The following is an 8,365-nucleotide window of genomic DNA, read 5'->3' as shown; positions in this document are numbered from 1 at the left end:
TGTGTGTGTGAGTGTGGAGGAGAGAGAGAGTGACAGCATACCATACTTTTCCTTCCAAACACCTTTTTTGCAAGTCAATTGTGTGTGCGTGTGTGTGTGTGTTTATGACAAAGTGGCAACAGGGATAAGGGGTAATGGGGAGCTGAAAACACTTTCCCATGGAAACAGCCTTAATTTGCAAGTCAGTAGTGACAAAGTGTACAAATATTCTTCTTCTGAATGAATGAATTCTTCTATCCATTCTCTGCTCCACTCCCTGCAGCTCTACTGTGTGTTTAAATGTAGCAAGTGACGCTATCAGTTGTACTGATTTTTTTTATTAGAGAAAAAATAAATGACAAACTTAATTCTATTCACCAGGCAAATTTACAGTATATGTACATCAACTCCAATACACAACTTTTATTCATCTGGACATAAATGAGGTTGGAAATTATAAAGGATGTAAAAGCAGACCAGCTGATTTATCTAGACAGAGAGGAGACGATGAACAGACAAAAAGACGGGTGAGGACAGAGAAGAGGTAACATTTCATCATTTCACTGTGTTGTCTGACAGATGTCTCTCTCTCAGGCTCATTTGAATGTTCATGCTCTGCTGCCAACCACCAGTCACCATTATTAATTAGTTAATACCCAGAGACTCCCGCTTCTCCCCTCTCTTTATAAAACACAGACCTTCCGGAGCTTCTTTACATAATGCAGACCTCTCCAGTGGCATTAAAGCTTTGCAACAGAACAGTGTATATATCTACTCGCTCACAAAGGGGAAATATTTGGGGAAAACTCGAGCAGGATCATGCCGTCATTTACATTTGTAATTTAAGAAGTTACAGTAGCTAATTTACTTTCAATTGATTCTGCTAGAAAATCTAATTAGAGCTTATTTATTGTCCTCTTGAAATCATTGTCCTCACAAGAAAGAGCTAATGTGATTAAAGTGCTAGGGGCTCGGCTGGTCCTGGACTTGGTTTGGTTTGGTTTCTAGATCCCATTACTTCATTTCTGTGGGTTTAAAGCTCATGTTACTGTGTCTCTTTGTTCAAGCTCAGACTTCTCTATCACAGTCGGCGTTTCTGTCTTTAGAAAGGAAATGAAGAAACTTGGATGTTTTCTAGTAAAATTATATATACATTAGGGTCCAAAAGTCTTTTTAGCATCAAATTCCCTCTTTGTGTTTCCTTGGACAGTGTTTCCCTGTTGAGCTGCGGTGGAAGTATAGTAACAAAAAGAGGGACTCTGGTACTAAAAAGATTAACGTTGAAAGATATCTACTTGATTTGACTAATTTGGACAGCTGAAGCTTCAGAATATCTTCTAAATGGTCAGTATCAACAGGTGAAATGATGATGGCAAGAAAAAACCTACTGCAATGTTCATTTGGGCACCTGACTATTGTTTTAAGACAGACTCAAAAAATTGTGAACCCGTCCTTTAACTCCCAAACTTCAAAATGTATGTGATACCTCAAGCTTACATACTCAAATGATTACCGGTTAGGCCTTTTAAAGAAAGTTTCCTGAACAGTAGTTACTGTAATAATATGTGTTTTTGTAATAGTAAATGTTGTAGCTCAAACTAGTATTCAATATGAAATGGACTGTCCTGATGAAATATGGATGCGTTGCATGCTTTTGCCTGGTCTATGTGGCCCCCCACACAACCCACAGTCCCTAAATTCCTCCATTATTAATAGCAGCATTGCAGAATCTCCCACCAGGTGAGATCATGTCTCATTTATTATGCCAAGTCTTACTGCTCTCAGCCGTTTGGGACTAAACTCTGACCTGTGAATAAAACCTCATTCAGCCTCAGTCATTTTGCCTTTTCACCACAAATGACCTCTCAATCATCAATCTTAACATCGTCTCCTCTGAGTTTCAGGGAGAAATAAAGTTATCATGCTATCATACAGTCAGACTTGTAATAAAACAACAAAATAAAAGTCCCATCTGATTGGACATTTATTCCGTCTGATTACAACTTTTAATGTTAATTGTTAATTATCTCAGATGACAAAGTTTTTCATATCAGCAATGAGCCATATTTCAACATTTCTCAAAATTCTGTATCTTTAATGTTTAGCTTTTTCTGTTGTATTGACATTAGCCTTCAGCTTAATATAATGTTATATGATGTTATATCACATGTTGAAATTGTAGATTAAGTGTTATCAAGATTATGAAATTGACTTGAAATCAGTTGATTTGTGTGTGTTGGATATCTGTGGCACTGTGAGGTGAATCTCCACTCATTTACACCCACATGATTATATAATGAATTTTAAAAAAAAAGCATGCAGAGAACTCACACACTCACTAAGTCACTTTCAGTAACATCACTCGCTGTCCTGTTTGTCGTGCATGTCGGTGGCCCAGAGTGACAACGTCTGTCACTGCAGATTAGTTTAATAAGATTTGACTTGACAAGGCTACACAGACAGAATATGAATGACATTTTATTTACTTCAGCAGCAGCCCTGCACAACAACCACTCTGATAACTTCTCGACCTCAACAGCACACACACACACACACACACACAGGATGTGATTTGAAGAGAATGTTCCTCAATCAAACACTAGACGCTCCAAATAAAAGCGACTCTACTGTCTGAACAACATAAAAGGATGAATATAAAGTCTTGCTCCACAACATGAGTAGAAGTAAAGGGAGAGGGGCAGAGAATGGAGGGGTTAACAACTTGCTTTAGCAAAATGGAACTATTGTGTTGCTGAAAGACGAGGGTCAGTTCACTTCTCTGTCACAGGTTAGCAGGTTTCACAGCTCCTTCGGTGCTGTCTACTGGAGTAGTTTCTATTTATCTATTGTAGAAAGAATCACAATTGATTAGACTTTGTTGCGGCAGCATATTTTTATTCATCAATCACTAAATCAACAGTGACCTTTCTAACCAGGCTTAGCGTGTATACAGTATCTAAAAACTACTATATTTCCCCTTCATAATGCCACGTCTCCACATTGATATCCACATTGATTTGACTGCCTTCAAGTTGCCGACTGTAAGCAGGATTATTGAAAAAGTCAACACAGTTTTATCCCTGCCTGCTCTGTCGGTTTAACAACAACTACAGTGTTAAATACTGTGGTAAAAACTCATGGTATGAGATTGGTTTGCTTTTACATGAGCTGGAACAGATCATCAGATATAGTGGAGGTGTTCAGCTTTATAGAGCTGCTTGTTTTCCTCCCTTAAAAATATGGTTTTGCTGTTAATTATTTATGAAAGTAACGAACACAGCCACATGTACAGCACTGTACATCTTTATAAGTGTCTGGAAATTGCAGCAGTGCTAGAATTACATGCATTCCTGTGTTAAACTGTAAAAGTTCATGTTTTCATCCTAACCTAAATCCTCACTGTCCTGTCCTTTCTTGTCATGACATGGATAACTGTCACAGGTGTCACAACCAAAACTGTCACAGCCCAATCTCATATGAAATTATTATGAAATTATATCAAAATACATATATCAGCATTGTTAATGGCAAATGGACTGATTCAGTGACTCCACTTTGACTAATTTCATGCTGCATTTCTGTGTAAAAAAAAAAAGGAGGAAACAGTCAGAAAGCAGCACATACTGTGTGTGTTTGGGTGATGAAAACTGTGAGTAGGAAGTGAGCAGTGATCCAGTTAGATCACAGCCACACACCCACTCCACTCACTAACACGGTGACAGCTGTGCCTGCAAATGTGTGGAGAGATTAATGAGGATTTGATGTAAAAAAAAAAAAAAAAAAAAAAAGTTCTTTTTTTTCCTAACATGATTATTATCATTATTCAGTCCTCTCAAATAATGATTCTCATGTTTAATTCAGCTCTCATTCTGCTCACACAAAGCACTGACTGAGGCAAGTTATCGTGTATAAATGACTTAAATGCTGAAAGACCTGGGGCCTCATTTATAACCATTGCATCTGCACAAAATGGACCATGAAAGAGGTGTACGCCACTTCCCATGGAAAAAGTAGGGATTTATAAAAACAAACTTGACAGGAGAATGTGCTCACCTTTATGTAAACTCTGAGCCAGCCGTACCAACATTTTATATACAGGGGAACTTGGCGATGCAGATGGTGAGGTACTGAACTGAAGCCAGATTGTATAATGATTCCTCTCACACATTTAATTTCACTTCATATCAAACATTAATTATATCTCCACTTTATTATAAACATTAAAGCCAGCAGTGGTACATGTTTTTGCTTCTAGTGAACCTTAAACACAACTTTAAAAGATACATGCTGACTCCAGTCTTAAACAATTACATCTGCAATTTATTATGTTTATTCATTATTAAAACGCTAATGTAATGCGCTGTCTCACCATCACATCCCCAACCCCCCAGTGAGTGTGGTGCTCACAACTAGGTCGGCCAGTTGTGGAGCAGCACAGTGCCGCTGAAATGTCAGGATGTGTGATCTCTACTTTCTTATGTTCAAATACACATGGAACAAGATTTTAAAACACCATACACCAACAAAACTTATAGCATAACCTTGTTGAATTATAGCAATTGGTATTCAAACAGAATGTAACATGGAGTATTACAACAAACCGCATCATACTATATCATTGTCCCCCCACCCAATGAAATTGTAGAAAGGGGGCAATTTTAACACTATTTGCTTTCAAAAATAAAAAACCCTTGATTGGTGAAAAGGCTGCTTCTTTAAAGACATTTACACATATTTTTTCTAAATAAAGAAGTGCTCATTTTAGCCCTGGAGTGGTTTAGAATGTGTCATTTTACCAACAAAGTTAACTTCAAATTTATAGTATCGTCCTATTGTGACAACAGATTTATGTTCTCATCAAAAACAGACAACATATCACATGATTTACACGTGTTTCCTGTGTATTTTCTTAGTATACAGAAATAAAGTACCACAAAGCTTAAAATCTGATAGAGGAAGAGATCAGAACACAAAAACATTCACTTCTAAAAGTTTAGGTTCCCATCAAAAGGTATGAATTCATGTCTCAAATACATGACTTACACACTCTTATCTATATGCAAGAGATTCTGCCCTAAGGAGGACAGCAGGAGTCCGTCCTCCTCAGCTCTGCTCTCATCGCTTCACACAGACTCCCTTTTCCCCTCTTTCCTGCCCTGCAGATGTTGCTGTTGAAGCATTTTAATCAGAATTTCAATAATGGATTTTTTCCAAAGAAGTGAGAATTTTTATAAACGATACTGAGATTTGATAATGCTTTATTTCAATCAATTACTCTTTTTTTATATATTTTGATTTCCCTCTTGCCTATAGGTGAGGAGCAACCTCTTCTGCCTCCTCTGCTGTGCATATATCACCAAGTATGATATTAACGAGTTCTTATATAGTTTTTGCAGTTAATCCTGTCAATTACATTTCACTTCATACAGAGAAAATCTAGCCATGCAGGTACCACAAAGAGACAGAAAAACAATTCACATTGCAGCATTTTTATATCACTCAAGCAACAACAACAACAAAAAAATTCCACACAGTGAATCACACCACACAATGAGTTTGTGCCACGTTTCTAAACAGACCAGACCTAGGTTACATTGCATGATGACACAGGAACATGCCCACAACTACTCACTTCTGGAACGTGTCAACGTGAACGTAGTGATTTAAGCGCACCGCCACGCATGGATGGCCACAGCAGGAACAGACACAGCATTGTGTTTATTATAGTGGAGACGAATGTTCACAAATTGAAATGTAATGAGCCAATAAACACAACATTGACATTTTTACTATTATTTATTTTAGGAACCTTAATGTACAGAAAATCAAAATCTATAACCTGTGACAAAAAAACGGACGATGTTTTAGAGCTCCCACTAAATTTCTCAAAGTAGGCTTTCAGGGGAGCTCATGTCCTTTTCCCCTTAGCTCCTCCCCGAACTTCCAGCCCTGTTGTGTGTAAAAACACAACTGTGCTGTCAAGCGTACAGAGCGCACTGGAGACAACACGGTGGCTCATCTTCACCCCCTGCACTCATATTTTGACTGTGTAAATAAGAGAAACACCGGCATACTGTATTTTGGAGTTAAAGAGTTCATTCTTTTGTAGATACTAAGCGTGTAGTCTCATCAGTCATGTACATGTTTATATAGATTCTTGCCACGTCCTCACTTGCCACTGTTATATTTAGTGAATTGTTTCGTTCGTTACGACTGTATTAACAGCTGCTGCAGCTGTCAGCCCCTCAAGCTTTCTTCTGTTTTTAATACTGAACCTCTTTATTCCACAGAATAACATGTACATCAATCATTCATGAGACCTTTGCATTAACCATTTATTGTTGATTGTGGGAATGAAAGGGGTGGGGTATGAGCTTCATCCACATGCACACATTTTCAAGAAGATTGTGATTTATAAAGGGAAAAATGTGTGCATTTGTGCGTGTGCACAGTTTTATAAATCTTATAATTTTTTGGCGCACACCATTTTCAGCTTTGGTGTGCACATGCACTTTTGGTATGGATCCTATACACTGTTTTATAAATAAGGCCCCCTAAGGTCTTGAATACATGATGGCAAAAAAGAGATGAAGATATTGAGCAAACTACAGATGAGTGACAAATGAAATGAAAAACCTACATAAACGTGCGGAGAAACAATGATTGCAGATGCTGTCTCTTTAAATCTGTAAGTGCCTTTATGTCCACTTCTTTTTATGCACATTTTCATTTGCACATAAAGAAACTTGAGTGAAAAATGTAAATACTGAGAGTGGAGAATCAGCAGTAGTTGAATACTCATTGTTTTACATTTTCTTTTGCACATTTGAGTAGATGTAATCCTCCTCACATCTGACTCATCTCTAGCCTATAAAGCTATCTTAGGCTGTTGTTGTTCTTCCGGCTTATTACCTCTCTCCTATTTGTCAACGTAGTTTGTATTCGAGATGTTGTAATGGTTTTCCATTTACTTCGGAGAAGCGTTGAAAACACTGAGGCAGGATAAACAGTCAATGAAGACATTACTTCCTGGTTATGCAGGTGTACTGTGAGGCACAGGTGGGCAAAATCAGGCAACTAAAAATGAGAGAAGCCAGCAGGCAAACAGACCACGGTCAACAGGAAAAGGAGGATAAACAGTTTACAGGAATGACAATATTAAAACAATCTGACAATCTGTTGAGGGAGAACACTGAGTACTGGGAGACTAATTAGCCAATAAGGTGCAGCTGGGGAGGAAGGCACTGCAGCAGGTCATGAGGCTGATGAGATGATTGGGAACAGGTGTGCAGAGCAGCAGGATGCCTGATGGACAGGTGAGACATGACTGTCACCATTACCATTACATAACACCATTACATTTAACAAATATCGCTAATTAGCATGGGGATGTGTTGCTGTAAAAATGTAATAAATATAAGGAACAATAATTATCTCGTAAGGATGATCCACGTACATGAACTCCAAAATAAATGTTTAGGCAGTCAGCCTTTTTTGTAAATACATTGTGTGTGTGATTATACTGACTGAAGTATTTTCATTGGATTATAGCTAGTTTTCAGCAACGTGCCTCCACATGCACACAGTTAATATTGTTATAGCAAGAGAGGAAATTTTGGCAGAACATCTGATTGATCAATGTGGGTATGTGTCAATTCAAAATTCTCTCACATTTGGTTATCAATCAGTTGTATAATTACAAAGGGCAGAAAGGTAGAAGCAGAAAACCTCCATTGGCTTCCCTCATACCTCACCATAAATATTTATGAAGTCATTTGAATAATGTGATTTTGTAACAACAAAATATTATTTGGAGAAAGGAAGAGTTGAGAGAAGAACAAGCCAACAAGCAGAGGAGGAAGACTCCTCCAATGTTAGGGTCAGGTCTTCTGGGGCTGATGAAGGAAGCACAGTTTGGATTTGAAGATGAATGAAATTGCAAAGTTATTTGATGATGATTTTAGTCTCCATGGTGACACACTTGGGTTTTTGAAACCTCTCCCCCATCTGATCTGCTCTTCACAGTCTCATGTGCACCTCGTGCAGCTCTCCACGTGCCGCCATCAGTAGATACATGAAGTTGTTAAAGTTTCAAACATTGGTCATAATACTGTTTAGAATATCTGTCTACTAGTTTTAAATTTGACTGATTAACAAAGCTAGCGCTTCCTGTTTGAGGTAGTGTTCTGTCCTCTTTAATTATGATGGTGTGGCCAGCAATGATTGGCCTTCTTCTCTTCCAGTTGGAGCCATCTCTCAGAAATCTAAGTAATTAATCACAGATGTTGAAAATGAAATCCAGTGGCTTACAGCATTGGCCTGTTGGCATTGAGGAAATGAAGGCAAGTTAGTGACATGTTAACAGAATGAATCAAGAATACAACAA

Source organism: Thunnus maccoyii, chromosome 6, assembly GCF_910596095.1.
Source record: "Thunnus maccoyii chromosome 6, fThuMac1.1, whole genome shotgun sequence".
Classification (NCBI taxonomy): Eukaryota; Metazoa; Chordata; class Actinopteri; order Scombriformes; family Scombridae; genus Thunnus; species Thunnus maccoyii.
Note: the sequence above shows the minus strand (reverse complement) of the source record.